We start from the raw sequence: 24,879 nt of genomic DNA, 5'->3' as shown, positions 1-24,879 counted from the left end.
TGTGCATGCCATCTTAACCTTCCTGTTCATCGCGGTGTGTGTCTGTATCACCTTGGCTTTGCACCGTGTGAATTTCAGACAGCGCTCCCCCCGCTTTCCCTGACCCCCGGCTTTGCAATGTGTTTGTGTGTGTGTGCTCCATTCTGACAGTCGCGCTCCAGTTCCCGGTTTTTCAGGCGAGTGCTGCAAACTTGACAGTCGCCAGCAGTCTGCTGAAAAATCGCCTAAGTGGGACAGGCCCTTCACCCTCTGCAAACTTGAACAAGTATTTTATTTTTCCCTTAGACCCTTTAATTATCCTTAACTACTGGATTGGCGACTGGGTCTTGTAATTGGTCAACAAATCTTTATGGTTTGGCCACCCGTTTTTCCCCGACAAGGCACATATTTAAGTCAAACTATTCCAGTACAATCTGCAATAAAATATACGGGTTGCATATATATTATGGTTCATTTGATGATGGCAGCTTATTTTGAGCCAGTGTTCCTTCAACAAGGTGGATGATTCAAGTGTTCTTTTTACAGTTCTTGAGAATGGCATTGTCAGAGATGGGGAGTGGGGCATTTGGAAAAAACACATTTGATTTTGGAAATTCTGTGTAGCTTCTTAAATGCAATTACTTTGCTCAACTAAGCAAACAAAATGAGTTTATTGACTGAACTTCTACCAAATCACACCATCTATTCTGGGCAGTAGCCTCATTATCGCTTCCTAAACTCACTGGATTCTTCCTCCATGTTTCTGAGTATTAGCATAAAAAAATAGATCTCTTTTTAAGTAAATATATATTCTTAATGAATTATGTCCTTCAGAACAAGTTTCACAAGACTTTCAACTCAAGTATTTTGTTCAAGAGGATTGAATGCAAACATTCTTAAACTGAACATATAATTTCCCTGTTGCTCATTTATTCAAAGGTGTACAACTAGGTTCTCAGTATGTAATCAGAGATGTAAATATACACATAAGATCATTTAAAAACAATAAATCTTTTTCAAATAGAAATAGAAATTAGGTTGAAAAGAGAATGTCGGAATAAAGCAGGAAGGTGGAGTTGATCTAACACCTCCCTCATGTTTTTACTGTAAATGGTGAAGCAACTGCTTCTGCTTGCAATTCAAACTCAGCAGAGGAGAGGAGGCAAGAGGTGGTGAGGGAAGCGCTGAGCGCATCCCATTGGTGTGTTGAATAAAATGCCGGAGGTGAATGTTCCTCTAGGAAGTGTTGACTGCAGCCTTGTTCATTGTGTTGTCTATGGCTCAGCTGCATAGGCGTGGGTGGGAGTTGGGAGAGCAGCTGTGGGATGTAACTTCATTGAGAATGCAATGCAAAATTGGAAATGAAATGACAGTGCCATGAGTCGTTTGGCCTGCCCTGCCCTGCCCGTGCTTGAAACTGCAATGCAAATTGGAAATGAAATGACAGTGCCATGAGTTGTTTGGCCTGCCCTGCCTGTGCTTGAAACTGCAATGCAAAATTGGAAATGAAATGACATTGCCATGAGTTGTTTGGCCTGCCCTGCCCATGCTTAAAACTGCCCGTGCTTGAAACACTCGAGGGGGGAGGTAAAAGAACAGCTGTTGCATCGTCCTTGGGTGGAGTCGAGAGGGGAGCCCCATCAGCCGTTGCATGCAGCAGATAATCCTCCAACATTTTTGCCACCTCAAAAGTGATCCCACCACTGGCCACATCTTCCCATCTCCACCGCTCTCTGCTTTCCGCAGAGACCGTTCCCTCCGAAACTCCCTGGGCAACTCGTCCCTTCCCACCCAAACCAACCCCTCCCCATGTACTTTCCCTTGCAACCGCTCCCCTCTCAATGAAGTCAAAAACACCTGTCCCTTTACCTCCCCCCTCAACTCCATCCAAGGACCCAAACAGCCTTTCCAGGTGAGGCAGAGGTTCACTTGCACCTCCTCCAACCTCATCTACTGTATCCGCTGTTCCAGGTGTCAATTTCTCTGCATCGGCGAGACCACGCCTAGATTTGGCGATCGTTTCGCTGAACACCTCCGCTCAGTCAGTCTTAGCTTACCTTATCTCCCGGTTGCTCAGTACCAACTCCCCATCCCATTCCCAATTTGACCTTTCTGTCCTGGGCCTCCTTCATTGTCAGAGTGAGACCCAGCACAAATTGGAGGAACAGTACCTCATATTTTGCTTGGGTAGTTTACACCCCAGGGGTATGAACATTGACTTCTCTAACTTCAGATAGCCCTTGTTTTCCCTCTCTATCCCCTCCCCAGCTCTCCCACCAATCTTACTGGCTCCGATTACATTCTATCTTTGTCCAGTCCACTCTCCTGATATCAGTCTGAAGGAGGGTCTCAACCCAAAACGTCAACCAGCCCTTCTCTCCAGAGATGCTGCGTGTCCCGCTGAGCTACTCCAGCATTTCGTGTCTTGTACATAATGAATGTTAGGTCCTTAGGTTCATTGAGAACTAAGGTACGTTGGTATACAAATCCAAAGATCCCAAGGCCAAGGTAGCAACACAGATACTGTAGAATAAATGGTTATGAAGGCATCAGGATATTTGCATTGCAGCAAAGTAGCAAAGCTGATCAAGTCAGCAAAGCTGTTCAAGAGGAACTGCAGATGCTGGAAAATCGAAGGTACACAAAAATGCTGGAGAAACTCAGCGGGTGCAGCAGCATCTATGGAGCGAAGGAAATAGGTAACGTTTTGGGCTGAAACCCTTCTTCAGACTGATAGGGGGTGGCGGGGAGAAGGAAGGAAAAAGGAGGAGGAGGAGCCCGAGGGCTGGGGGATGGGAGGAGACAGCCCGAGGGCTGAGGAAGGGGAGGAGACAGCAAGGGCTAATAAAATTGGGAGAATTCAATTTTGTCTGAAGAAGGGATTCGGCCCGAAACATTGCCTATTTCCTTCGCTCCATAGATGCTGCTGCACCCGTTGAGTTTCTCCAGCTTTTTTGTGTACCTGGGAGAATTCAATGTTCATGCCCGCAGGATGCAGACTCCCCAAGCGGAATATAAGGTGCAGTTCCTCCAATTTCCGGTGTTGCTGTCTGAAGAAGGGTTTTGGCCCGAAACGTTGCCTATTTCCTTCGCTCCATAGATGCTGCTGCACCCGCTGAGTTTCTCTAGCTTTTTTGTGTACCTGGGAGAATTCAATGTTCATGCCCGCAGGATGCAGACTCCCCAAGTGGAATATAAGGTGCAGTTCCTCCAGTTTCCGGAGTTGCTCACTCTGGCAATGGAGGAGACCCAGGACAGAGAGGTCGGATTGGGAATGGGAGGGGGAGTTGAAGTGCTGAGCCACCTGGAGGTCAGGTAGGTTCTTGCGGACCGAGCGGAGGTGCTCGGCGAAACGATCGCCCAACCTCCTCTTAGTCTCACCGATGTAGATCAGCTGACATCTAGAGCAGCGGATGCAGTAGATGAGGTTGGAGGAGATACAGGTGAACCTCTGTCGCACCTGGAAGGACTGCTTGGGTCCTTGAATGGAGTCGAGGGGGGAGGTAAAGGAACAGGTGTTACATTTCTTGCGGTTGCAACTGAAAGTGCCCGGGGAGGGGGTGGTACGGGAAGAATTGACAAGGGAGTTGCGGAGGGAGTGGTCTTTGCGGAAGGCAGACATGGGGGGAGATGGGACGATGTGGCGAGTAGTGGGGTGACATGGGGGGAGATGGGAAGATGTGGCGAGTGGTGGGGTGACATGGGGGGAGATGGGAAGATGTGGCGAGTGGTGGGGTGTCAGCAAAGCTGCTGCCTTACAACTCCAGCAATCCAGTTTTAACCTTGATTCTTCAGTGCTCCGTGGATTTATTGTGTGCTTCCCTTGACCACATGCGTTTTCTCCTACATTTCTTATGGGTCACCTCCATGTGTTTGTAGATTAATTGGCAACTATAAATAAGACCTCATGTGTAAATGATTGGTAGAATCTGGGGATGGGCAGAGGAGAGAAATTGATTGAAATGCAAAGAAAATAATTTAGTTGGCAATGCGATTGCTCTGTGGGATGGTATTGACTCAATGGGTGGAAAATTGCTGACCTATGTTGGCAGGAAGCATGACCTGATATTTTAACTGAAGTGTAATTTAGGAGCGAAGAAAATATCTAGTAGGACCACAACTGCACATGCATGTGCAGGTCTGGTCACACACTGCAGGAAGAACTAAATTGCACTGGAGAGCGTGAAGATGATATTTACTAGGATGTGGCCTGGTGTAGAGCAGCTCAGTTATGAGGAAAGACCACATAGGGTGAGTTTGTTGTTCTTGGAATGAAGGGGTCTGAGGGGTTGACCTATTTGAGGTATATTTTTTCACACAGGGAGTGGTGAATCTCTGGAACTCTCTGCCACAGAGGGTAGTCAAGGCCAGTTCATTGGCTATATTTAAGAGGGAGTTAGATGTGGCCCTTGTGGCTAAGGGGATCAGAGGGTATGGAGAGAAGGCAGGTACGGGATACTGAGTTGGATGATCAGCCATGATCACATTGAATGGTGGTGCAGGCTCGAAGGGCCGAATGGCCTACTCCTGCACCTAATTTCTATGTTTCTATGTTTCTATATAAAATTATGAGGGGGAAAGATAGAGAAACTAATAAGAAAGTAAGATGTGTAAAGGGGCATCGGCTGAGAACATAAAAGCACAGCACAGGAACAGCCCTTGAGCCCACAAGACAAACATATCTGCCTGCACATAATCTATTCCCCTCCATGCCCTGCATATCCATGTGCCTATCCAAGTGTCTCTTAAATGCCAATATCATATCTGCCTCTTCCACCACTCCCACAGCACTTCCAGGCACTCACCAGCCTTTGTGTAAAAAAACACTTGCCTCACACATTTGCTTTAAACTTTGTTCTTCTCACCATAAAGATATCCCCTCTGTTATTTGATATTTCCATCCAAGGAAAAACATTCTATCTACCCTATACATGTCTCATAATTTTATATACTTCCATTAGGGCTCTCTGCAACCTACAGTTTGAGGTAAGAGAAGGAGATATCTGGGGTATCAGAGAAAGAATCTTTCATCCAGAGGATGCTTAAACTCTGGAAGGCACTGCCAAAGGACTTATGGAGACAAGGACCAACACAGCATTTAATTATGAAGACGATCACTTGAAGATGACTTATCTCACATTTAAGAAGCAGTTCGACAGGTACATGGATAGGACAGTTTTGGAGGGATATGGACTAAATGCTAGCAGGTGGGAATAGTGTAGCTGGGGAAAGTTGGCTGGTATGGGCAAGTTGGACCAAAGGGCCTGATTCCACACTGTATCACTCTATGACTCTATAACTGGAAAGGTAAAAAAGGCGACAGTTCAATTTTTTTTTTTTAGAATTAGACTTAGATCCTTTATTTGTCATTCAGACCTTTCGGTCTGAACGAAATGTCGTTGCCTGCAGCCATACATGTAATAATAAACAACAAAACACACAATAAACACAAATTAACATCCACCACAGTGAGTTCACCAGGCACCTCCTCACTGTGATGGAGGCAAAAATCTTAGTGTTACTGTCTCTTCCCTCCTCTTCTCCCTCTGCGCTGAGGCGATACCCCACCGGGCGATGGTAAGTCAGTCCCGCGGCTCACCGAGCTCCGCGAACGGGCCGGTTCAAGCTCCGCGGCCCGGGGTGGTCAAAGCTGCCGCCCTCCAGTCCAGCGGACGTAGCTGTTGCTGCGGGAGCTCCGGAAAACAGGCGCCAGCCTGTGACCTGCGAGCTCCCGACGATGTTGTCCACTGGCCCGCAGCCGAGCCCCGGATTCAGGTCGCTGCCGCCAGAACACCGCCTCAGCCACCATAGCACCGTCCCGCGCCAGGCCGCCCTCACGGGAGCGCCGTCTCAGCCCCGCGTCGGGCCACCACAGCCACCAGAGCGCTGTCCCAGCTCCAAGCCGGATCACCCTCACGGGAGCGCCGTCTCAGCTCCGCACCGGGCCGCCCTCACGGGAGCACCGTTCCAGCCCCGAGCCGGGCCGCCCTCACGGGAGCGCCATTCCAGCCCCGAGCCGGGACGCCACAGCCACCAGAGTGCCGCTCCAGCCCCAAGCCGGGCTGCCCCCACAGGAGCGCCGTCCCAGCCTTCGAGTCGTGCCGCTGCCACCGGAGCGTTTCAGCCCCCCGCCGGGCCGCCCTCACCGGAGCGCCGAGTCGTGCCGCTGCCCGAACGCTGCCACAGCTCGAAGACGGCAGCCTCGCATTGGTGAGTACTGGCTGGCTCTACCTACGGAGCCTCGAGGTCGGTCGCAGGTTGGAGGCCGCCAGCTCCACCATTAGGCCTCAGCGCAGACGGAGGCAGAGAAGGGGGATACGACAAGAAAAATTTGCATTTCCCCGAAGGGAGAGACAGAAAGCCCTGTTTCTGGGAAATTTATTATTATGTTTGGTTACTTAACAGTTAAAATGGACAACATAGTCAGAGATGAGACAAAATGTTTTCTCTCAGAGGGCTGCAGACCTTTGGAACTAAAGGGAGTGGAAGTTTTAGATAATCATTAAAATAGAGGTATATAGAAGCTTGATAATCAAGTGAGAGAAAAGGTGAACCGGAGCAGTCCAAAATGCACAATTTAGGTGACAATCAGATCAACCAAAGTCCAATTAAAAAAGTACCAACTTGCTGGAGCAAGTTCAAGAGGACAAGTGGCCTACACCTGCTCCTAAATCTTTTGTTCATATGTATACATATTTCAACATACAGAAAAGACACAAAATGTTGGAGTAACTTAACGGGCCAGGCACCATCCCTGGAGGACATGGATGTGTGATGTTTTGGGTCGGGACTATTCTTCAGACTGCAACATTCAAAACATTGGTACATGATATCACCTGAATTCAAGTTGGATCCTGTGTACGGTCAAAGATTGGTGTTTAGAATAATCAGTAAACATTAAATATTTGGCAGATAATAAAGAGACCCAGTTTTTTTGTCAGGTGTGAGGTATTTCTCAATAGCCTTTAGATTTTCTTCCCTGTGGAGCATGAGACTTTATGGCCCAGCACGCCATTGGAGGAACGGGATGATCACAGGAACATTGACGAACAACTCAACCAGCATTCTGTCTTCTTTATCCTGTTCTTCTCCCTGTTATGATTGAGTTGATAGAGTCTGCCAACTCCCAGCTCTCATTCAGGGTTGTCACCTATCAATTCTCAATTAAGCAGAATTCCATGAAAGCTCACCATGAAACCTTTGGAGCGTTGAAAGTAGATCAGAAGTGCTGATGTTTTACCACTGTTTGAACAGGGAGAAAGGGTAACTTAATCAATCTCAGGCTAGTTAGCCCAGGTGGAGTCTATTCTAATGTACACTGTAAATCATAATTTATGAAGCCACATTAAACAGAGATGATCAGCATAGATGTTTAAAAGATAAATAGCGTATGAATAACTTGGTTGAGGTTTTTCTTTTGCAGGAAGTACTAAGTTCAGTTTAGTTTATTGTCACATGTACCTAGGCACAGTGAAAAGCTTTTGTTGCATACTATCCAGTCAGCATAAAAACAATACATGATTACAATCGAGCCATTACAGTGTATAGATACATGATAAAGGAAATCATTTAGTGCAAGGTAAACCAGCAAGTTCCGATCACGGATAGTCCTAGGGTCACCGAAGAGTAGATAGCAGTTCAGCACTGCTCTCTGGTTGTGGTAGGATGATTCAGTTGCTTTATAACAGCTGGGAAACTCAATTTGCTATAAATGAACTAAAGATACTCAATTACAGCAGTGCATTTGATGCAGCCAACATGGACTTTAGCTTTGTGAAGCTCCTTCAGCAGGTTTGTCAGGATAATGTAACAGATAAAAGATCCGTGATATTGTATCCAAAATTTGCTCAGTGCCAAGACGTAAAGTCTAATTGTTGATGGATGTTTCTGTGATTGAAAATTGTGACCAGTAGGGTTTCTCTGGGCTCAGGACCTTGTAGCTTTATTGATCAAGTAGACTTAAACACAGCAATAATACACTTGTTCACTGACGATACAAAATGTAGCTGTGTGGTTTGCAGCGAGGAAGACAGCTGTAAAAACTATATGATGTAGAAAGGCAAAATGGAATTTAATTCAGATAAGAGTGCAGGACACGGGAAGGATTTCTTTTCAGTTTTACTTTTGAGATACAGCATGGTAACAGGCCCTTTGGCCCACTGAGTCCACGTCGATCACCCATTCGAACTTTGTCTTAAAACATCCCACATTTGCATCCTCTCCCATTTCACTTGGGGAAATCTACAGTGGCCAAATAACCTACAAACTCGCATGTCTTTGGAGTGCAGGAGTGTAAATAGCTTGTTCTAAGCTTCCCCCAGTCTAGTTTCAGTCAAAAATCACTGAGTCAAGCACTTGCGCAACTAAACTATATTTTCGATAAAGCACAATTACAGTTCCCAATACTATACCTAACCACCGCAGGTTCGATCCTCATATCAGCCTGATCAAGCTTTCTTAGCCTCGTTCAAGCAGAGACACTCCAGAAGATCACGCAGTCCCAAGCGTTCTCCCAGAAGATCGACACAGGACCTCGACACAGGAGCGGCCGTTTATAGGTCCCCGAACCTTGAGTGGCTGAACCACATGGGGGTGGTCTCTTTACAGTCCAATAACAGATATCGATTAACACAGTACATGATAGACATTTCCCCAACCCAATAATACAGTGACTAATACAATGTACCTGATAAAGTTTCTAGATGCAATTTAACCGAGATGAATTATGCAACATGTGCCTTGATAGTCAGGAAACCCAGACAAGGCTCAACACTTAATCCAATCAACATCTAGCAAAGTAAAGCTTTGCAACATTATTTACAATGTGTATGTCTGGCTTGCATTCATCCAATCCGTTCTATGCAATTTGCACCTAATTGTCAGAATCTGCAGATGTTCCATTCTCTTCCTGCAGCTCTTATCTAGGCTCTAGACAAACTGACACCATTCTGCAGCTTGTCCCATTTCTGCAGAAGGCACATATAAATTTACCCAATTGCCTAGCAGCCCAGAAGCCATTATTCAATTTTAGTGTCCTAGCCTCTCGAATTTGGCCAGAATTAACAGAAGGAAATCAGAGCACTCAGAGAAAACCCATGTGGTCACCGGTAGAATGTGCAAACTCCACACAGACTGTGCCCAAGATCAGGATTGAACCTGGGTCTCTGGTACTGTGCAGCAGCAGCTCAACCAGCTGCGCCACAGTACTGCCCAAAGGGAGCAAATAGTGTATGAGAGGATATCGCATGGATGACCTATTTCCCTTAATAAGAGTGTAAAAAGCCAGGGGTGTAAATTTAAAGTAATAGACTGAATAATTAGAGGGGAGATAAGGAAATAATTTTTTCACCCAGAGAGCATTCCTTGCTTGAAAGAATTGGAGAAGGAGAACTTCAGAAATACAGTTGAACATTACTTGAGTATGCAGTTGTAAGGCTACGCTATGGACTGAGTGCTGGAAAATGGAATTTGGCCGTGAGGCTCTTTTATAACACAATACCCAAGTGCCCCCCTTCTGTGTCATAAACATTTATGATTCCATAGATCAATGTCTTGTTTTCTTCTTGAAAGGCTCCGAGTTATATTTATGGAATTGCTGTCTCAAATAAAATAAGGCAGAATTTTGAATATCAATGAAAATTATAGTGAAAGATGAATTTCATAGAATTTACAGTCCACAGATTTAATATTGAAATAAAATTGAGATAATGCAAAATTCAATCTATGTGGGTGCTGGAAGCAAAGAGTACAGTTTGACATTTAGAATTTGAATACCTTTTCAAACATGGACTAATTTCAAAATCAAACATCTGATTAAAGACAAAATAGAACTGAGAGAAAAATACCAATTAGAATGAAAGGAGGCATTTCTGCAAACTGAACCAATGCCAGTAATAGCCTCACACTGCAGTAATCAGGACTAATTCCATTTCCTTTTCTGGAACCTGTTATCCCCATACACCATGTATAATTCATTCATAATTACGATTTTTTAACAACATTTTCATACCTCGGGATGTGTGTGTTACTGATATGTAAGCATTTATTGCCCATTCCTAATTGCCCTCACAAAAGTAATGATGAGACCGATTTTTGTACCACTGCAGCCCTCCTACAAGGTAATTGTACAAATGAAATTGGGGAGAAAATTCCAGAACTGTGACCAAGAGATGATCAAAAAGCAGTCATACATTTGTGTAATTTGGAGGTGGTGATCATTATATTTTATGCTCTTGACATTGGTAGCATAGACTACTGTTGAAATGACTGTGTGATGATAATAATGATTCATGGCCTAATAATCTCACACTTGAATGTTTTTCTAACCTCCTTTGTACCATTAGTAATCACTGCAAACTGTTTAATGATTGTAAAGAGTCTTAAAATCATATCCTTAATCTTCTCACGTCCACTAAATGCACATGGTAATTTATTTCCCCACATATGTCATCATTACGTACATCCATCGAACCATCAGAAGCAAGTACATGCATGATTTTCATCAATAGTACATGATTTTATGGATATTTTTGTAAAATATTATGTCCATTCATTTTTTGGTTATTGGTAAATGTTAACAAAGTGATTTTGTAGTTAATTTCCTTCGGTGATAAAGTATGGGCTGCTGAGGAAACCAACGTTTGTTTTTCTTCCATAAAAGTACTTTCTGAATTATCTTGGTTATGCTGAAACTGCTTCCATTCATCTTCAAACTAAGGCAGGCCCTGGACATTAGTTTAGAGGCTGCAAAGTGGAAAACATTCAACAGCTTTAATGGTGGGCGAGGAGAGGCGTGGAATCCAATAACAAGGCCCAGGCATTCACCCACTCTTTATGCTGGGAGTCGGGAAGGAAGGTGGTGGAAATCACTGCTCTCAGTCTCAGTGCCTCCCAAAGGGTCCATACCCCACTGATGTTGGCAGAGTTTGTAAAGTACTGATTATGGAAACTACTTATAAATAATCGAAAACATCAAAATGAAATGAATCTCAAAATTTTTTTTTTGCGCATATGAATTACGACTATTTTGATTCTTTCCCTGTAATTAAAATAATTTGACATTACAAAAGGTTTGGCACGCTACTTTTGTGAGGAAATTGAAATTCATGTTGGCAGAATCTCTCTATTCACCTGATGAGCAAAACAACTTGCCAGGTTAACACCTATGGGACTTTTTATATAATTTTATTCTTGGCCTCATTTCACAAAAAAAACAAATAAATAAAGCTTGCAGATTTTCTTCTCACTCTTATTTTCCAATATATTTTCTCCACTTCTTATTACTTTAACTCTGATGATATTTACAAATAGATTTCAGAAATACTGATCAGGAAGCAGCAAAGGGAGAAATTAGAAGCGATCCAAGAATACAAGATTGGAGACCTCCTCACAATGACAATGATGGAGGCAGGAAAGGGAAATCAGTCCTGACCAACAGCTACTGATTAGGATCAGTGCAATAACGCCGGCCATAATACCACAGATAACCTAGTGGAAGTTATTTTTCATTATTTCTTGCAAATAACTGCATTGCCACCACTCATTCCTCTTTAAAATCTTTGGACATGACACACCTTTCCGAAAATGTTCATCCCTCACACTCGTCCATGGTTGAAGTAATCAGGCTCTGGCCTTGCCACAATATTGAGAGGGAGGGAATTTAGAGTCATAAAAGGACAACCTGTGATTATGATTTTGAGCTCAGTCCATCCACAACCAATCTTCAGCATTTGATGTGGTCGACCACACTGCTCCTCTCTACATAGAATTGAAACTCAGTTGGAACAGTTCCATTCTTATCAAGACAGAAAATAATCTTAACTGACTACTATTTCACCATATATCCAGTAATTAAACCCGGAGACCTCACGCGTCTATGTTAAATCATTTATTTAGTTGCCTCTGTACTCCACAATTTGAGATTTGTAATAGAAAAAAAATCACATGTGGTTAAAGTGCACATTGTCAGATTTTATTGAAGGCCATTTTTATACATTTTGGTTTCACCATGTAGAAATTACAGCAGTGTTTATACATAGTACCCCCATTTCAGGGCACCATAATGTTTGGGACACATCAATGTCATGTAAATGAAATTAGTCATGTTTAGTATTTAGTTGCATATCCTTTGCATGCAATGACTGCTTGAAGTCTGCGATTCATGGACATCACCAATTCTCTGGTGATGCTATTCCAGTCCTGTATTGCAGCCATCTTTAGCTTATGCTTGTTTTGGTGGCTAATCCCCTTCAGTTTTCTCTTCTTTTCCCACAGTTGGGAGCTTTTGCATTTTTCAGCTTGAAATTGTGCAATCTGGTGCATACTGTAGCGAGTCATTTAACTTACACTTGAATGCAACATTTATGCTTTAAATAGGATTAGGTTACAATAAGGTTAGGCTAAATTACATTCCACTGTATAGCCAGGCAACAGGTACAGCACATGAATGACCTTAGTATATTCATTTATGGAAATCAGATTATAATTCATGCTGTTATGCATATATATATTTTATGCATTCTATTTATATATATATATCTTCTATATTACTAAATCTCTGTTCTTGACCACTTTTGGCCTTCTGTGCTGCGATTTCCGAGAGAACGCCGCCACCTACGGCCGTCATTTTTGGCCACCTCGCTCAGAGCTCCCCTCCGCCACTTGTGCACCGAGGATTTTTCCCGTCGATGAAAAATGACAGAGATTTTAATGTTTTTACAAAATTCCCCATTCTCTCTGCTGCCCCTGCTGGAGGGAGGGGGAGGGACTATAAAACCAGGAAGTGGTGTGCCTCAATCAGTCTCTGCAAGTGGTGTGCCTCAATCAGAGCTCTAAATAACACTGAACAAATGTCTCCACAGCTGTGAGTACCCATAATGTGGTTTGAAAATGAAAATATGGTTAGTTTGAGGGGAAAAAAGCACTGCCTGCAAATGGTTGTTTGGGTTGAAGTAAAAAGGCACCCTCTCTCTCTCTCTCTCTCTCCCCTCCTCTCTCTCCCCCTTCTCCCCATCACCCCCCTCTCCTCCCCCCCTCCTCTCTCCTCCCCCCCTCCTCTCTCCTCCCCCCCTCCACTCCCCTTCCTCCTCTCTCTCCCCCCTCCCCTTCCTCCCCCCTCTCTCCTCCCCCCTCCCCCCCTCCCCTCCTCCCCCACCCTCCCTCCCTCCCCTAAACCCCCTCCCCTCCACACCCCCTACCCTCTTCCCTCCCCCCTCCCCCTCACCCCCTCAGCACCCCCTCACTCTCACCCTCTCTCTCTCCTCCCCTCCTCCTCCACACCTTCCCCCCCCCACCCACCCTCCCTCTTCTCCTCTCCACCCCCCATCCCTCTTGTCCCTCTCTGTGTGTGTGTGTCTCTCTCTCTCTGTCTCTGCCCTTTCTCTCTCTGCCCTCACTCTCTAACCCCCCCCCTCCCTCTCTAGATGTGACTGCAAGTTGGGGGCTATGCGTCAGTAGATAGGGTGGTTATGGGGTAAAAGGAGCAAATTAATAATATTAATATAATATCAAGGGGGGTAATTAGTGTGAATGCGGGGGGGGGGGGGGGATAGTTAGTGTGTGTGACGCTGCATGCCACCTCCCCCCCCCCCCCCCACAACTGCACATTGGGGGAACAGACCCAACGGGTCTGCACTTGGTCTAGTATATATATAAAAACAGAGAAACAAGGCAAGAGTTGGACTTCCATCACTGTTTTACTTTGGAGTCACGTGAGTGATTCCGTGAAGAAGGCCGCCCGTCCGCATGCGTGTCATTACGTCTACCGCATTGCGCAACGATGGACTGGCAGGCGAGCTGCTCCTGCCAGCGGTAAGTTTAAACCTGAAGGTAAGTTTTAAACTTATTCTCAGGTTATGCTTTCTTTTGCAGGATTCTCTGACAGAGTCTTCCTGCTGAATTTCGGGGCGAAGTCCGGACGGGCCGCGGGGGAACCTTTATGGACGGCGGTGAACCCCAGTCACGAACGGCAGGGAATCCCGGTCATGACCTCGGGGAATCCCGGCCACAGAACCCGCTACGGATACCGCGGAAGTGCAGGTAGAGGTCAAAATTCGCCTTTATGAGTCGCTGGCGGTGGAGCCAGCGGCTTCAGACTGGTACCTTGGAAGGTTAGCCACAAAATTATATCTCCCACTGAGGTGGAGTGTAGGGAAGAGGCCCATTGACTCAAACGAGTCAGGCCAGGAGGATTCCTGATGGAGAGGATCCCCTCCTTCTATGGGTAACGTCTTTTGAACGTTCAAACCCACATGGAGCACCTGATGGAGATGTGCTCCACAATGATATACTCCAAAGGAGTGAGTTATCAGCGCGGGTCTCCTCGGGGGCGGCACAATGTCTCCCTCTCTGAGGAGGGCAGCATTCCGGGTCAGTTTCAGTCTGACCCAGGGCAAATATCCTGATATAGGTCCGTAGGAGGGGCCATGTCAGAGCAGGTATCCTCAGAGGCCTGCGGCAGCACCTGTTTTCAGGGCTGCCTACGAATCTCCCTCTCTGTGGAGGGGAGTGTGAGTGGTCAGTGTGTAACTGACTTCAAATTCGAAGTATGTCCTTGGAACATACTGGAGCACATGCATATGGCTCTAAGGAAATACTCGCAAACAAAAGGGTTACTGCCGTGGGCAGAAAACCCGGAAGGGGCCAGAGTTCCCCCTCACGCTACAAGTGCCGGCAGTGAACAGCGCTATCAGGAGTGACATTGGAGGAAATGAAACCAGCCGCCTAATCTTCTCTTCAGGTAAGCCTTATCCAACAGGTATACCTGGATGAGGAAGCTAAAGTTGTTGGGCTGATCAAGGTACCAACGACGAACAAAGCTTCATCGTATCAGCGACGACACACCCCACGCCTCATCGGCAGTAAGCAGTTCACTGAAGCTGGTGGCAGCTAGAAAGCGGCACAGAGGCCAAGGTCCAAGCCGGTCTCAGAAAATATGGAATCCACATACACTACCATTCCTACTCTTCAATCAACGACGGGAATAGAACCCACATCAGGGGCCGTTGGGCTTACCATAGATCACCGGTAACCATGGAGGTAGGTGGGTCTGGTTCTTCCGAAACATGGGGTAAGTGGACCATTTAGAAGTTGGTAATATTTACAATTGTTTTTGTACAAATGATAATGATAGCATGAGATTGGGTTGTTATTACACAGTACAAGGGTACCAAGCTTGGCTTGGAATTGGGGCCAGAGTTGTCTTTCGAGGCAGGCTCAGTATTATGGCCAGGATTGCCTTCCGAGACAAGCTCGGAAATTGGCCAGAGTTGTCTTCCGAGGCAGGCTCAGAATTATGGCCGGAGTAGCCTTTCAAGGCAGGCCCAGTATTATGGCCAGAGTTGTCTTTCGAGGCAGCCTCAGTATTATGGTCAGGATCACCTTTCGAGACAGGCTCGGGAATCTGGCCAGAGTTGTCATTCAAGGCAGGCACGGAATTATGGCAGGCGTGGCCTGTTCATTGTAAAAGATGGAGGATGTCGGTTCATAATTGATTTAACTCACATTTGCAACATAGATTTTTCAGTATTTGGAACTTTGTTACTGTCTAACAAACTGATTTCCTTAAGATCTTATGGCATGCATCGATTTCAAAGATGCATACTATTCAGATCCCATTCACAGGGATCCCAGGAGTCATTTGGAATTTATCTGGATGGGGCATGATAACCGTTAATGCATTGCAAATGAGCTAACTTCAGCTCCCAGGTCATCTACCAATTTACTAAACCGGTGCTGGGACTGCTCAGAGCTCAAAAATACTTGTTATGGTTTATCTGGATGATATTCTAAATGCTGTGTTTTGCTAAAACCATCTATTTTCAGCCTCTACTATATTTGAGAGATTGAGGTTCCTCATCCATCCAGTTAAATTTAAATTGATATCAACTACAGTTATTGATTTTGGGTTTACCTTTAACTATTAATTTATCAGTGACTCCGCTCTGGGGCAAGAGATTGGAATCAATAGAAGCCTGTAACAACCTTGTTATCAAGCAGTCTTCTATTCATGAAGTGTAATTGGCAGTATAGCAGCTGTGTTTCAGCTGTGCAATTGGGCCTTTGCATTATCAGAACTTACAACATGCAAAGTAATAATCTCCAAAGTGCCATTTAGGTCATTGTTAACAGACCTATGCTATTGCCAGTTGAAGCCACCAGGGTCACAATGGTGGATGAACAATATTCAACATTGCTCCAGTAGTTTTGGTCAATAAATCTTCAGTTGTATTTCAGACCACCGCCATGTCTCACCTATCACACCATCTGCACGGGAGAAACAAAACTACTTTTTTTCCCCCAAAATCCCGCGGGCCGATCGTTTGACAGCCCTGCTTTAAACCAATGCTCTCTAGTTATTGAATCACATATCCCGGGAAAAATTTATGCATTCACCTTATATATTCCCCTCATGGTTTTTACTCGCCTCTAAAACAATTTTTGCTTCATTTTGAATTTCTAGCACCTGCAGATTTTGGTTCCATAAATGTCAAATGTACTGCAGTTTGCCAATAGTGTGCTTAAGAGTCTAAAGGGACTGTCCCACTTATGTGTCTGTGGTTGCCATTTGGCCTGTTTTGCATGTCATTGTGGATGGCATGTGCCTTTAAATTTTAGACTGCCCGTTATAATGTGGGTAGGATTTATGACGTGTCTTTGGGCATGTTTGCAGCTTAACTGCTTGCGCAGAAGTTTAGTTTTTAGATTTGTTTTGGAGAGACGAGGGAGAAGGTTAATCCTTCGACCATGTCGAGCATGTCATGGCATGTCATTGTTACGGAGACACGAGGAGCTTTCTAATATCTGAAGTAATGAGCTGGAGTTCGAAGAAGATTGCCGTAAGAAGTCAGAAAAACCTTGGATGTATCTTACTGTTTTCTATCTACAATAAAGAAAATATTCATCAAAAGACTGTGTTGAAGCTTTATGAATCGAAAAGCTCTGAAGGTCTCTGAGGCAGCTTGCATGCGTACCAAAGATATTCCCCTTATCCATTCTCATCCAATTAGCGGCTAGGGTGCTAATTACCTGAAAGAAATGAAAAATCTGCCGCTACAGTGTCCTTGGCATGCAAATTACGCGACCTCGTGGTCACGTTGAGCCGCGACGGTCCCGCGAAGGACTTTCATTGGCACAACTTTGGTCCTCATGTTGATAAACAACAATAAAAGTTTCCAAAGGTGATGGAAAGACTGGAGAAAAAATAGGTGCTGAGAGCTCTCTTATACCTGTATTGGGGCAATTAAACACACCTGAACAATTACAAACACCTGTGAAGCCATGTGTCCCGAACATTATGGTGCCCTGAAATGGGGGGGACTATGTCTAAACACAGCTGTAATTTCTATATGGTGAAACCAAATGTATACAAATGGCCTTTAGTAAAATCTGACAATGTGCACTTTGACCACATGTGATTTTTTTCTATTACAAATCTCAAATTGTGGAGTACAGAGTAAATAAATAAATGATGGGTCTTTGTCCCAAAAGTTATGGAGGGCACTGTATATGATATGAAAACTAAGCTTTATTTGAAGAGGAACAAGTAATACAAAATAATTTAATGGTGTATTATTGCAAGCAAATCTATTTTCAACCCATGCAATAAGAAAGGTAGTACAGGATGGAACACCGTGTTAACTGTTGACTACAACTGAGTGAACAAAACTATTACAAATCCATTTTAAATCAGCCACTTCCCTTAGTGGAACAAAAAAAATCCTGAATGATGGGGTCTTAATCTTTTCAACGCAGCAATGACAGGATAAACAATTAATGGTTTATAAGCTGATTTCTTCAGAAGAATGTTGGCAAAATTACTAAATTATTTACTGTAAAAAATGTGTATGCTCTGTTCCAATTATCCATAATTTTCTTGTTGCATAATTTTAGATGCCATGGCACATTTGCAATCATAACATTTAGTTATCCCATACATTTACATGTTCATTTTATTTTCAGAATTCTCCTTAACTTGTCTCTTTATTCTAAAGACATTGAAATATTTAGCAATCAACAAAGGGCCATTATATATTTTTTTCAATTTAATAAAACCATTAATGAATTGAATTGTAAGCTGTTCTTTGCAGTCAGGAATGTTATCTCTCGAAAGCAAAGCTCAACAGTGAATTTGGGAATGAGCAATTAATTGGACAGACTTCAAGCACAATTAAAAAAATTAATAGCTGGCATTCAATAATGCAATTCTTTCCTGCACATATGAAAAACATTGGGATTTACTTCTGTGGCACATTTAAGAGTGTGATGATGCTGGGCAGTACAGATAGAATGCTGAAATAACATACCAATAACATAACAATAACATCTAAATCAACATGTAGAGGAACCAACGAGAGAGCAGGCTATTTTAGACTGGGTATTGAGTAATGAGGAAGGGTTAGTTAGCAGTCTTGTTGTACGTGCCCCCTTGGGCAAGAGTGACCATAATATGGTTGAGTTCTTCATTAGGATGGAGAGTGACATTGTTAATTCAGAAACAATGGTTCTGAACTTAAAGAAAGGTAACTTTGAGGGTATGAGACGTGAATTGGCCAAGATTGGCAATTAATTCTAAAAGGGTTGACGGTGGATATGCAATGGAAGACATTTAAAGACTGCATGGATGAACTACAAAAATTGTTCATCCCAGTTTGGCAAAAGAATAAATCAGGGAAGGTAGTGCATCCGTGGATAACAAGGGAAATCAGGGATAGTATCAAAGCGAAGGATGATGCGTACAAATTAGCCAGAAAAAGCAGCATACCGGAGGACTGGGAGAAATTCAGAGACCAGCAGAGGAGGACAAAGGGCTTAATTAGGAAAGGAAAAATAGATTATGAAAGAAAACTGGCAGGGAACATAAAAACTGACTGCAAAAGTTTTTATAGATATGTGAAAAGAAAGAGATTAGTTAAAACAAATGTAGGTCCCTTGCAGTCAGAAACGGGTGAGTTGATCATGGGGAACAAGGATATGGCGGACCAATTGAATAACTACTTTGGTTCCGTCTTCACTAAGGAAGACATAAATAATCTGCCGGAAATAGCAGGGGACCGCGGGTCAAAGGAGTTGGAGGAATTGAGTGAAATCCAGGTTAGCCGGGAAGTGGTGTTGGGTAAATTAAATGGATTAAAGGCCGATAAATCCCCAGGGCCAGATAGGCTGCATCCCAGAGTACTTAATGAAGTAGCTCCAGAAATAGTGGATGCATTAGTAATACTCTTTCAAAACTCTTTAGATTCTGGAGTAGTTCCTGAGGATTGGTGGGTAGCAAACGTAACCCCACTTTTTAAGAAGGGAGGGAGAGAGAAAACGGGGAATTACTGACCAGTTAGTCTAACATCGGTAGTGGGGAAACTGCTAGAGTCAGTTATTAAAGATGGGATAGCAGCACATTTGGAAAGTGGTGAAATCATTGGACAAAGTCAGCATGGATTTACAAAAGGTAAATCATGTCTGACGAATCTTATAGAATTTTTCGAGGATGTAACTAGTAGCGTGGATAGGGGAGAACCAGTGGATGTGGTGTATCTGGACTTCCAGAAGGCTTTCGACAAGGTCCCACATAAGAGATTAGTTTACAAACTTAAAGCACACGGCATTGGGGGTTCAGTATTGATGTGGATAGAGAACTGGCTGGCAAACAGGAAGCAAAGAGTAGGAGTAAACGGGTCCTTTTCACAATGGCAGGCAGTGACTAGTGGGGTACCGCAAGGCTCAGTGCTGGGACCCCAGCTATTTACAATATATATTAATGATCTGGATGAGGGAATTGAAGGCAATATCTCCAAGTTTGCGGATGACACTAAGCTGGGGGGCAGTGTTAGCTGTGAGGAGGATGCTAGGAGACTGCAAGGTGACTTGGATAGGCTGGGTGAGTGGGCAAATGTTTGGCAGATGCAGTATAATGTGGATAAATGTGAGGTTATCCATTTTGGTGGCAAAAACAGGAAAGCAGACTATTATCTAAATGGTGGCCGACTAGGAAAAGGGGAGATGCAGCGAGACCTGGGTGTCATGGTACACCAGTCATTGAAAGTGGGCATGCAGGTGCAGCAGGCAGTGAAGAAAGCGAATGGTATGTTAGCTTTCATAGCAAAAGGATTTGAGTATAGGAGCAGGGAGGTTCTACTGCAGTTGTACAGGGTCTTGGTGAGACCACACCTGGAGTATTGCGTACAGTTTTGGTCTCCAAATCTGAGGAAGGACATTATTGCCATAGAGGGAGTGCAGAGAAGGTTCACCAGACTGATTCCTGGGATGTCAGGACTGTTTTATGAAGAAAGACTGGATAGACTTGGTTTATACTCTCTAGAATTTAGGAGATTGAGAGGGGATCTTATAGAAACTTACAAAATTCTTAAGGGGTTGGACAGGCTAGATGCAGGAAGATTGCTCCCGATGTTGGGGAAGTCCAGGACAAGGGGTCACAGCTTAAGGATAAGGGGGAAATCCTTTAAAACTGAGATGAGAAGAACTTTTTTCACACAGAGAGTGGTGAATATCTGGAACTCCCTGCCACAGAGGGTAGTCGAGGCCAGTTCATTGGCTATATTTAAGAGGGAGTTAGATGTGGCCCTTGTGGCTAAGGGGATCAGAGGGTATGGAGAGAAGGCAGGTACGGGATACTGAGTTGGATGATCAGCCATGAACATATTGAATGGCGGTGCAGGCTCGAAGGGCCGAATGGCCTACTCCTGCACCTAATTTCTATGTTTCTATGTTTCTATACCCCATTGGAAAGAAAATATGCCATATTTCATTTGAGCAATGTAATTTGTTTTTGGTATTCAAACTATCATCTGCATTTCTGACACTTCAACATCTTGATGTTGTGTTGGTACTGCTCAATTAATTTTGAGTCCCAGCAAGCAAGTCTCATTTTATTCAAGTGCTTTTCAGGATACAAATATTTTTAAGTCCTTACAATGAACTCATATTTATTCATTGAAAAAAGAGGGTGCTCCAAATTATTGTGCTCTCATGTGTGAAAAAAAAAAACATAACAGCAAAACTCCAAGTCATAAAAACAAACTACTTCAGATTTAGAGTTTGTTGAAGTCTCCATTTGATGCATACATTGGAATTTAACTTAGAGATACAAAAATACTTGAATCTTGGGCAAAAGGACACAAACTCCCCAGGCTAGGCAGCACCTGCGGCAGGAAATGGACAGAAAAAGTTTTAGGTTGAGACCCTTCTTCAGGCTAAGCTAAGGAATTGAGGTGTAGACTATTTTCTAAATAAGGAGAGGATTCAGAAATCAGAGGTGCAAAGGGACTTGAGAGTGCAAATGCAAGATTCGCAAAAGGTTAATTTGGAGGTTGAATCAGTAGTAAGGAAGGCAAATACAATGTTTGCACATATTTCAAGAGGACTAGAATATAAAAGTAGGGATGTAATGCTGAGGCTTTATAGGGTACTAGTCAGAATACATTTGGAGTATTGTGTACAATTTTTGGCTTCTTAACTGCGAAGGGATGTGCTGGCATTGGCGAGGATCCAGAGGAGGTCTACGAGAATGACCCCATGGATGATAGAGTTAACATATGAGCATTTGACATGTCTAGGCGTTTAGTCACTGGAGTTTCAAAGGATTAGGGGCAATCTCGTTGAAACTTACTGAACAAGTGGATGTGTAGAGGGTGTTACCGTATTGGGAGAGTCCAAGACCAGAGGACACAGAGTCAGAATAAAATAATAGACAATAGACAATAGGTGCAGGAGTAGGCTATTTGGCCCTTCGAGCCAGCACCGCTATTCAATGTGATCATGGCTGATCATCCCCAATCAGTACCCCGATCCTGCCTTCTCCCCATATCCCCTGACTCCGCTATTTTTATGAGCCCTATCTAACTCTCTCTTGAAAGCATCCAGGGAACCTGTCTCCACCGCCCTCTGAGGCAGAGAATTCCACAGACTCACAACTCTCTGTGAGAAAAAGTGTTTTCTCGTCTCCGTTCTAAATGGCTTACTCCTTATTCTTATACTGTGGCCCCTGGTTCTGGTCTCCCCCAACATTGGGAACATGTTTCCTGCCTCTAACGTGTCCAAGCCCTTAACAATCTTATATGTTTCAATGAGATTCCCTCTCATCCTTCTAAACTCCAAAGTGTTCAAGCCCAGCTGCTCCATTCTGTCACCATATGACAGTCCCGCCATCCCGGGAATTAACCTTGTAAACCTATGCTGCATTCCCTCAATAGCAAGAATGTCCTTCCTCAAATTAGGGGACCATAACTGCACACAATACTCCAGGTGTGGTCTCACTAGGGCCCTGTACAACTGCAGAAGGTCCTCTTTGCTCCTATATTTGATTTCTCTTGTTATAAAGGCCAACATGCCATTCGCTTTCTTCACTGCCTGCTGTACCTGCATGCTTACTTTCATAGACTGATGTACAAGGACCCCCAGATCCCGTTGTACTACCCCTTTTCCTAACTTGACGCCATTTAGATAGTAATCAGCCTTCCTGTTTTTGCTACCAAAGTCGATAACCTCACATTTATCCGCATTAAACTTCATCTGCCATGCATCTGCCCACTCCCCCAACCTGTTCAAGTCACCCTGCATTCTCATAGCATCCTCCTCACAGTTCACACTGCCACCCAGCTTTGTGTCATCTGCAAATTTGCTAATGTTACTTTGAATCCCTTCATCCAAATCATTGATGTATATTGTAAATAGCTGCGGTCCCAGTACTGAGCCTTGCGGTACCCCACTAGTCACTGCCTGCCATTCTGAAAGGGACCCGTTAATCCCTACTCTTTGTTTCCTGTCTGCCAACCTGTAATGTACCGTTAAAACGGAGAAGAGGAGTCATTTTTTTAGTCAGAGGGTGTTGAATCTGTGGAATTCATTGCCACTGTGGAGTAAAAACATTAGGTGTTTTTCAAGCAGAGATTGATAAGTCCTTGATTAGTACGGACATCAAAGGTTACAGGGGAAAGGGAGGAGAACATGTTTCCTGCCTCTAGAGTGTCCAAACCCTTAACAATTTTATATAGTTTAATAAGATCACCTCTCATCCTTCTAAACTCCAGAGTGTACAAGCCCAGCCGCTCCATTCTCTCAGAATATGACAGTCCCGCCATCCTGGGAATTAACCTAATAAACCTACGTTGCACTCCCTCAATAGTAAGAATGTCCTTCCTCAAATTAGGGGACCAAAACTGCACACAATGCTCCAGGTGTGGTCACACTAGGGTCCTGTACAACTGCAGAAGGACCTCTTTGCTCCTATACTCAACTCCTCTTGTTATAAAGGCCAACATGCCATTTGCTTTCTTCACTTAGGAGCAAGGAGATCCTACTGCAGTTGCACAGGGCCCTGGTGAGATCACAGAGACCTGGTGAGTATTGTATACAATTTTGGTCTCCTAATTTGAGGAAGGACATCATTGCTATTGAGGGAGTGCAGCGTAGGTTCACCAGGTTAATTCCCAGGACGGGACTGACATATGATGAAAGATTGGGTTGACTGGACTCACTGGAATTTAGAAGGATGAGAGGGAATCTTATAGAAACATATACAATTCTTAAAAGATTGGACAGGCTAGATGCAGGAAAAAATGTTCCTGATGTTAGGGGAGTCCAAAACTAGGGATCACAGTTTAAGAATAAGGGGTAGGCCATTTAGGACTGAGATGAGGAAAAACGTCTTCACCCGAGAGTTGTGAATCTGTGGAATTATCTGCCACAGAAGGCAGTGAAGGCCAATTCTCTGGATGTTTTCAAGAGAGAGTTAGATTTAGCTTAGGGCTAAAAGAATAAAAGGGATATGGGGAAAAAGCAGGAACGGGGTACTGATTTTAGATGATCAACCATGGTCATATTGAATGGCAGTGCTGGCTCAAAGTGCTACTCCTGCACCTATTTTTCTGTTTCTATGTTTCAAATGGCCTAATTCTGCTCACAAACCTCTAAACTCACATGGGAAAAGTCAAAGAGGCGATGGAAGAAGAGCTCAACATCATGGCAAACGTGGAACTCAATGAGGTGGGGGAGTAGGGGTACAAAGATAAGGCCTCTGCTGAGGACTGACTGTTATGCTCCTTACGAGAAAAAAGGGGCGACAAAAGATTAGCACCAGTGTGAGAGGCCTTTTATTCGGGTACAAGCCTTCCTATCCAACTGAAATAGAGAGCCATCAGGAAAAGATAAAGAAAAAAGGGAATGAACAACCAAATAAACCAATTACCTGCAAAGGGCTTCATGGGAACCATTGGTATGAAGTTTGCAAAGATAATGCAGATATTATCAAAGCAGCAAACAATTTGCAAATGACTTGAAGGGCTCCATGCAAGCAAGCACATTGAAAGATAAATAACCTGAATATATTGCAATCATCAATCATGAGATGAGTGAACGCAGCCATATCACTGGTACAGACTGGTAACATCCATCAATACCTTTCAGTCTTCTCAGTGATCTCAGCAGGTTAGTATAAATATAATTTATTTGAGGATCACTTTTTTTTTTAGTGCCTTCTCGCTGTTTCGTGCTTTCATTCAATTTATGTCAATGTCATTAATTTTGCCTTTTATCGCTACTTGTTTGTTTATTTTGGTGTGAAATTGGCTTGAGTAATGGCTTGACAAAATCCATGGTGGACCAGCAACACATCTCACACCATACCCAATTTTCTTCTCCAATAATCTCAATGGAAAACAAGGGGAGACAAACAAGAAAGTCATATTGTTGTAGAACTGCTTTGCAGCAATAGCAAAAAATGTTACAACACTCCTCTTTCATTTATCTCCCCTTTGACTTTTGAAAAAAAGAGAACTGATAACTAACAAGCAATATATCCAACTCCAAAAGTTGTCTGGTATTCGCAGTATTTTCTTGGCAGTTTTCTAATAATCCCGAATTCCAACTCATTTCAAAAACCTGTCTCGTTCT

The sequence above is a fragment of the Amblyraja radiata genome, chromosome 2 (assembly GCF_010909765.2).
Source record: "Amblyraja radiata isolate CabotCenter1 chromosome 2, sAmbRad1.1.pri, whole genome shotgun sequence".
In the NCBI taxonomy this organism is placed as follows: Eukaryota; Metazoa; Chordata; class Chondrichthyes; order Rajiformes; family Rajidae; genus Amblyraja; species Amblyraja radiata.
Note: the sequence above shows the minus strand (reverse complement) of the source record.